This window comes from Amblyomma mixtum, chromosome 3 (assembly GCF_055824585.1).
Source record: "Amblyomma mixtum isolate Tamu chromosome 3, ASM5582458v1, whole genome shotgun sequence".
NCBI lineage: Eukaryota > Metazoa > Arthropoda > Arachnida > Ixodida > Ixodidae > Amblyomma > Amblyomma mixtum.
The window spans coordinates 402,764,741-402,773,262 of NC_143014.1; positions in this window are offsets into that span (position 1 = coordinate 402,764,741).

The window sequence follows — 8,522 nt, forward strand, 5'->3', positions numbered from 1 at the left end:
TCACTTTAAAGAGTCTCATAAGCCTCCTTCGCCGGCGGTGGCGTTTTTCGATGTCTTGATACATGGCTGGCTCAACAGCGGTTAATAAATTTTTGCGGTTACTATTTACGCAATAGCATATGCCATGGCAGGGCAAGAAGGGAGTTGAGATAAAAAATTAATGGGGAAAAGACGAAGGGGAAAAAGACGCAAATAAAACCCTACGCTACACACTTCAACTTGAATAAGATCAACTTGATGGATTTTTCGTCTAAGATTAAGCATTTTCAATAAGAAAATACTTTATCATAGTGTGTAAAGTCGGAGTATAAGTGTTCGTTAGGAAATATGCCGCAGTCTGCTACTAGCAATATTTGGAAGAGGGGGGGGGGGGGTATTTTAGAAGGTCTTGTTCTAACAGTGCAGTATTTCTTGTTAATAGCGTTTGGTATCGGGTTCAGGAATCTTTTCACCTTCATATCTTATAATTCCCCTGGTGGGACATTACATGAGAAGTGGGCGAATGCAAGAAAATCAGTATTCAAGAGTATATAATCCGTGCACATAAAAAGAGTGCATATTGATTCTAAGGCGAGAAAATAAACGTAGCGAAAACGGAAAGTACTATCAAGATCGTTGCGATGATGCTGAAACATAACAGAGAAGAAAACTATGGTTTCAGTAGCGGCGGCGATGAAACATCGTGGCATACGTCTGTAATAACGAGGTTAAACATTTAGTGTATCAATCTTGAGATCTCTTTCAAACTGGTCCATGTTTCCCCGCAGATGTTTCCGTCGCCAGACAAGGATCCGGCACCTGTATGACAATGCGAGCGAAAACAAGGGAACGTTGTCCGATGTAGTCATGTTGGGTGACAGTGAATAATAACATCTACGGAAGAGCGCTAGACTTGATGGTTTCCGGCGGTGCTTTAATGAAGTAAGCCGGCGCTGCTAAGGAACTACGGTTCCTTTTTTCCGTGAGCATGTGCTGAACACATGATGGGCAGCATACTGCACGACCCGTTTTACTTTTCGTCAGTCCTAGTGTATCAGTTAGAGCAGCTTTCGGTGGAAGCATACGATCGAAACGGCCTGCACACGAGCCACTCATCAATGTGAGCATACCTGTGCATTCATTCCCAGTGAAGAGGGCATGTTTTAACTTGAGTTTAAGACCCGATTTTAAATCGGTTTTCTAAGTTGAAGATCAGAGCCAGAACAAAATAACAGGAAGAAAATGTACAAAATAAAGATCGCATTTATACATAAACGCCAGTGCATAACTGCTCCTAGAACAAGGTATGAAAAAATACGGAAACCTTGTTCTGGGAGCAGCAACGCACTAGCGTTTATGTATGAATACGATCATTCTGTACATTTTTTTCCTGTTAGCTTGTTCTGGCTCTGATAATGTACTGATAATGATACTGTACTGGCCGGTGGCGTAGCCAAAAATTTTGTTCGTGGGGGAGGGGGGGGGCTCACGTTGCAACGCGGCCTCCTCACAGAATTTGTGGAGAGATCAAACGCAAGAATAATAACTGCAATGCCGTTGTGTAATAGATGACGCTACGCACTGTCTAGGCAAGTGAAATATGTATTTTTTTAAATAGAAGAATATATTCGTATGCCTTAAAAATCGTGGCAGACATAACTGATACCAATGCTTCCATGTTCTAGCGTATTTAATAAGTAAAGAAAATATCACACGAAGTCTAGAACTATATCAGTCCGAAACCAGCAAAGCAGTGTATGCCGCTGATATGAAAAATGTAAACGCCATGAAATGAGCAAGTAGAGGACAAATATTTTAATGAATCTTTGTCGTTCAAGAAACTTTACATTTCTGTACACATGCAACGGCCAAGGAAAAATCTCAATGACGCTGTCCTTCGTTCCAGTGTACTGCGCAGCAGCAGCTGTCAATGGTCATGCGTTGTGAGTAACTGCACCGAAATTTTAGTCGCAACCGCGAGCACATGTATAAACAAGGAGTTCTGAAAAATATGCATTAGAAGTGCGGAGATAAAATCGAGTATTAGAAATGCGAAGATACAACTTGATAAACGACAAAAAAGTGTCAATGGAAACAAAGTCAGTGCATGTATACACGAAACATCGAAACAATTAATACGCGTATGTCTTCATTAAATCTACGTATCTAAGCAAAAGTCACTCGGTATAGTGCGTCAAACAAGGCAAATAAACATCTTGCGCAATCACAGATAGTAAACTTTACACACGGAAAGACAGACGATCCAGGCAAGAACAAAACTATGACAGCAGAAGTCGCGACATCTACTTGAGCCATGCTGCAGTCGCGACCGCACCATATGGTTAGAATAATAGAGGAACAATGCAGGAAATTGTAGAGGCCCGTGTACTATGCGATGTCAGTGCACGTTAAAGAACCCCAGGTGGTCGAAATTCCCGGAGCCCTTCACTACGGCGTCCCTCATAGCCTAAGTTGCTTTGGGACGTTAAACCCCTGTAAACCAAACCAAACAATGCAGAAATCATTACGAAAGTACGTATTTTTTAACTGCCTGCACAGCGACTATTATTCTGCATCCATAATTACAGAAGGGTAGTCCTTTGGTTCAAAGAAAAAGGAAAAGCAGTTAGCTAAAAGGACAGAGAAGGACCAACGAAAGCCACGAATGAAGACGCATCTTGAAATAACCAATATCCGAGTGTGTATGTTAGAAAACGCCGCGTGCGCAGGGCTTTCAATAAGCAAGGACAATGAAGATCGGTTATTGATGTCCTCAAAATTTTCGTATTCGCATGGTAACTTTGATCATGATGCTAAACGATGCTTGCGTTATGTGACTCCAGGTGCATGGGCGTTGCCACGAAATCCAACCCGAGTTAGCAATATTCGCGCCAAAATGTCTTCTGTAGCCTGGAAAAGACATTGCAGGTGACAAAATCCAGAATGACTTCCGGCGCCGATGGTTGTTTTGGTCAGCGGTGCGTGACAGTTCGGGAAAATTTCGCGGGGGAGGGGGGCGGGTGGAGCTGTAGCCCCATAAGCTCCCCCTCCCCTGGCTACGCCCCTGGTACTAGTGTATAAAAGGTGGTGTTTTCCGCAATAAACTCAGTTGGTAGTAGGCGCTCCTTCTATCTTTCTGTCTTGCTAGGTTCGTTCGGTTGCGCCATTCAAATTTAATGTTGCTCCTCACTTTGTTCGTATAGCTTCCTTTGTGATCTGCCCTGCATGCCTCCCAGTAAAGCACTTTCCACAACGGTCCATCTCACGCAACCATGTGACGGTGCAGCACCCCGGTGACAACCTAAATGGCTTGTCACAGGTCAGTAACTCTGTACATGCTGCCATCACTGAATGTGAGCGCTGCTTCCATGAAATCGCCAGCCTCACACGAGGTGAGAAGAGCGCGATGCAAAGCGTGCCAGTGTAAAAACAAAACAAAACAAAACATGCCCTATATCTTACTTGCTTTGCCTGGTTGCTGTAGACGAATCAGCTGAGCTTAGGAGGTACCCAGTCTCAGTACTTTGGACTTCAATTTTTACTGCATAAATGAGAGCGAGTGCTGGCTCCGGCAAAATCGGGCGTGCCTGCATGCTAACTACTTGGCTTCGAAAACCGGGCTGTTCTGGCTGTACAATGTAGGGCGTAAAACATGTCGGTCACTGAATAATGTTGACAAATCTTCTGGCTTTCGAGGTTGCTCTAAATACAACAATAAAACAATTTCCCCTGTTTTGACGAGCATATATTGAGATGTCAAATGTGAGTATTCCAGCTTAGGTTACTGTCACGGAGTGCAACGTAAGTCTGAGCGAACCTTAACCCCATTGATGTTCGCCACACATTGTTACTCTGCAACAAAGAATTAGTCCGGCCGTGGCCGTTGTAAGCATTTTTTGTTGCCTAAACAAAAGGTTAATAACAAGATGAAGCCATCAGCACCCTAATTATCGTGACCCTGCCCTGTTTAATTAAGTGAAACATTAAAATGTTGATTTCGTTTACTACTGACTGGTTAGCGTAGTAATACAATACTCTGCAGGTCTGAGCTGTTTTTTCCAGTTTCTGTCTTTTTTTACGCTGCATCCTACGTTGTTTGTGTTACGTTATGTTTGTGGCGCAAAACCTATTAATATTCGCTTTCTCCAGTGAACTGCTGTGGGAATGATGTTACTAGTAGGATAAGTTGTTCTTTTTTTTCAACAAAAATGGGATTCTGCGTTGCCCATTAATTGTCCTTGCATCTATTTTAGCATAACGCAAATTCATGGAGTGTTGGCATGCAGGTTGATGCGCAAGACCCTTCGGACTTCAATCGCGAGATTCACTCGCGACACTCAGTTTTTCACTGATCAAATATATCCATCCGCTCCCCACATCCTCCAGTCCCTGAAGTTTAATTATTCACAAAACGGCTTTACATATTCGCGGTGCGCCTTTATGACCTCGGTAACTAAAGTGCTTAAACAATGTTCTAATGACCATCAACAACAAAAACACATTCTCCGCCTGAATTAAAATCAGGAGAGCTATTGCGTGCTTTAGCCCGCTCAACGCATCGCCTGCTATACATGTCCTCCATGCTCGCACCACTACGGAAGCCTGCATATGTATATCGTTAGTCAAAAGTGCAGAGCCCAAAGGACTTCCATCAAAGCCGTGTTGTTCGACTGTTGTATTACCCGTGAAAGCAATAAATTTCGGTGAGGGGAGGATAGGTCCTCTGAGCTATCTGCAACGGTGCCGATGCACACCGAGCACACAGCCTAAGCCAGAAGCGAAACCCCTCGGGTTGTTTACTTCTGACATAAATGTACACATACAATGCCACAGCTCTCGCACAATTTTTTTCTTTTACGACAAAACAAGCTCACGCAATGCGTGTACGTTGTGAGAGCGCTTACCCAAATCGAGTGTGGAGCCATAACTCCTCGCCCACGTGTGCAGGGTGGTGCACGTTTGGATCGGCACGCGCACTCGAGCGTGGGGCTTTTATAAAAGGCTGTTCATAGAGGCCATGCACGTACCTGTAAATGCTCCTCTTCACTAAGCCACTGGCTTGTGCGCGCTAAAAGTTCGCAGAGAAGAATTGCTGCGCTTGCATGAGGCACTTGCCTTTTTCTGTCAGAATGATTCAGAAGTGCGCGTCGTCTACGGGGATGTCACAGCGAAAAAATGAATTCTCACAATGGCTGGAGCAGTGGCGCCATCTTTCGCGGAGAGCGTTACTGCTTTTTTTCTTCCGGCTCACCAGGGCCGCCACATTGCAGGAGCGCGGAATTCTAACGCGAACAAGCTAGTCGTTTCGCCGAGGATGAGCCCTAACGCATGTCCGTGTGATCACGACTTTCTCCTGCAGCGTGTCTCGATGCCAGCGTGGCCGTTGCCAACAGTGGGAACTGAGCATCGAGGGTATCAAGGCCCTGCAGGTAACTTTGGGTAACTAGAAACGTTTTCGAAGCAAAGCCACATTGCTTGCTCAGCTGAGCATGTTAAAGCATCTATGCCTGTCATATTGCTTCCAAGTTGACTGACCGCCGATGTGACGGACAGCCGAAAAGGAGATGCTCATATCAGTGCTGATTTGCGTGTGCATTGCTTAACGCAGAACAACGTGTGGCATTGTAATCGGAATAAATACCCTCTGCCCGTGATTGGTGGTCACATCGCCACTCCACCAAATGATCATTGATCGCAAGCGCCTCAGAGAGCAAGCCAATCGCGGCAGGCGGTGCTCTTGTAAACAATGGAATGGAGGACGTGCTGACACAAATGGCATTTTTGCGGTTAAAAGCAACAACGCCTGCTAGCTGCAGATGGGTCTTTGGAACGTTTACAATAAGGAATCAAGGCACCGAACACACTCATTAGCCGGGTTTCGAGCGAGTATTCACACACCGGGCTGGGGAAGATGCTCCCAGCTCGCGGCAAATGTTCCCGCAAGGCCACGTCCCGTTGACCATGAGCGAAGCCACACCACTCGTCCGATCGTGCCGAGCTCCTCTCGAAAGTTAGCATGCCTTAAGCCTGTTTCACATGGAAGCGAAAGCGCTCCCGATTTCTGCCGCCGCGGCGTAAAGTCTCTTTCGAGCTGTCGCGGTGGCTCGAACGGCCAGACCAAAGAGGTTCCATCAATTTTTGAAATTTTTCGCCGTGACGCACCGCTCAATAACTCAATTCATTCAGTCGCTTGCATGTTCACCAGCCTTTAACTCTTTCGCCACCGCGGAAAAAATGGACGATATAGAGTGTACTGAAAAAAAATCCACAAGTAGGAAACCCAGCGCATATTGCAATGCATGAAATTTTAGCTCAGTAGTTACACTTCTGAATATAAATATAAATGCTATATAAATACTTTTAGTACCCAACGTACAATCGATATGTGAGGAGTGGTAAAAACAGCCGAGCCACCGCGAAAACGACACCAAAAGGAACAAGCTAATACATTTAAATTTTTGTTGAATGGACGGTAAGATCTGATCAGAGTAACCTAAAATTGTAGAGAGTGTCGCTACACAAAATAAAATATAAATGAATACGAAGGTCTGGAAGCGTTGAAACGCGTTGAAAGAGAATCGAAAGTTGACCAAACAAATCATTCTCCTTGCGAGCTTAAACAACGATTTTTTGATTAAGTACTTCGACCAGGCTCAGTATTTTTTATTCCCGTAAAGAGTAAATGACACCGAATAAAGGTCGGTGCTTTGCAGTCTCCTGATTCGATACTTGGAATCATACTATGTCTCCCTGCGTCATGTTATTATTTCGATTAAATTTGGGTTCCCCTCAGAAAATCGGAGCATTCTCTCAGATTCATAATTGTATTGCTTGTTTGTTTTTCCATATACTATTTTGAGCTTTCTTTCTGGAAAGAGTCGTAACGACTGCCAAGAGCTGCCTTTCAGTATTCCACAAAAACACTAAGCCGCCGCGGTGGCTCAGTGGCTATGGTGCTCGGCTGCTGTCCCGAAAGACGCGGGTTCGATCCTGGCCGCGGCGGTTGAATTTCTTTGGAGGAGAAATTCGAGGCCCGTGTACTGTGCGATGTCAGTGCACGTTAAAGAACCCCAGGTGGTCGAAATTTCCGGAGCCCTCCACTACGGCGTCTCTCATAGCCTTAGTCGCATTGGGACGTTAAACCCCATAAACCAACCAAACCAACCAACAAAAACACTGTTACCACACAATTCTGCCAGCACCTACCGCCTATCTGCAGTCACTGGGTGCTTTGCGCCAGTCGCATATTTATTTATTTATTTATTTATTTATTTATTTTAGGTGAATACAGCTCTTCTGTTCATGTTGACTTCATAGCGCGAAACAGACAAGGACGAAAGACACGAAAGAACAGGGACGGGCGCCTACTAGCGATCGATCGTATTGAAGCTTACGGACGGTGATTTTATAGCAAGCCATCACCACGTGGCGACGAAGCAGCCATGAAATGGCAGGAGGCTAAACAAGTTTATTTTTTCTCTCTTTGTCAAACTGAATGTTGACATCACACGAGCTACTGTGTAATTTAGGCGGCCAAGGTTGATAATAAACGACAGGGTGGAGGCAGGACAAAAGCCTGAACAAAGTAAACAAAATAGAAACAGGCTTTCCCGCGGGAACTCGACTTTAGAGAAGCAGATTCGCGCTGAGCAGGGCTACGTAAAACACCGAAGGCGGGGGAGAGCCGTCTACAAAAAACAACTGAAAACAACGAAATCCTTGACTGAAACAAAAGCTTAGTTGGATAAAAAATGACGAAATAACTTAAAAAAACGTGGTTTAGAAAAACGCAGGATGAGATGAAAAGAGCGCTACGGAGTGGATGCGGAGGAAGGGCAACATAAAAAACCAAAAACTATAACAAGTATGAGGTGTATAGAGCTCAGGGATAAAAAAAAGAAAATACGGTGAAGTGGTGAAGTAAAAACGGGTGTAATCCAAAACAAGATGAACACGAAGCAACAAGAAACGTTAAAATACAGGAGTAAAACCGACAACGAGCACGTAGCGTGAAGAGCCCTCGGGTAAAAACAATACATCGGTGGTACGAAGTAAAAACGGGTAAAAAAATTGAGAACCGAGATGAGCATGAGACACAGGCTGCCTGAAAATGTGCACTGTATACAAGTTGCCTTCAAGGTAGTTCTTTCTCAATCAGAGAGGTGCTGACGGTGCTGACACACTCGCTGCCTGCTTTCTTTACGACGAACGATTTCTCTTTATTTTCTGTCATAAGCCCGGGCTAACAACCGTCAATAAAATCAGTTGGTAGTAGGCGCCCGCCTCTGTCCTTTCGTATTTTTCGTCCTGGTCTGTTTCGCGCTTTGAAGACAGCATGAACGGTCACCAGCTTTCTCAAAAGAGAATTGTGATCCAATATAACTCTTACGTGTTTTTCGAATTGGTGATGTACAAGGCTTCCTGGCAACATTTCTAAAACTATGTTCTAATAGAGGCGGGCTGGAAGACTCAATCAGTTAGACAACGTTTCGAGAGCCTCAATCAGTTAGACAACGTTTCGAAAGCCTCAATCCGTTAGACAA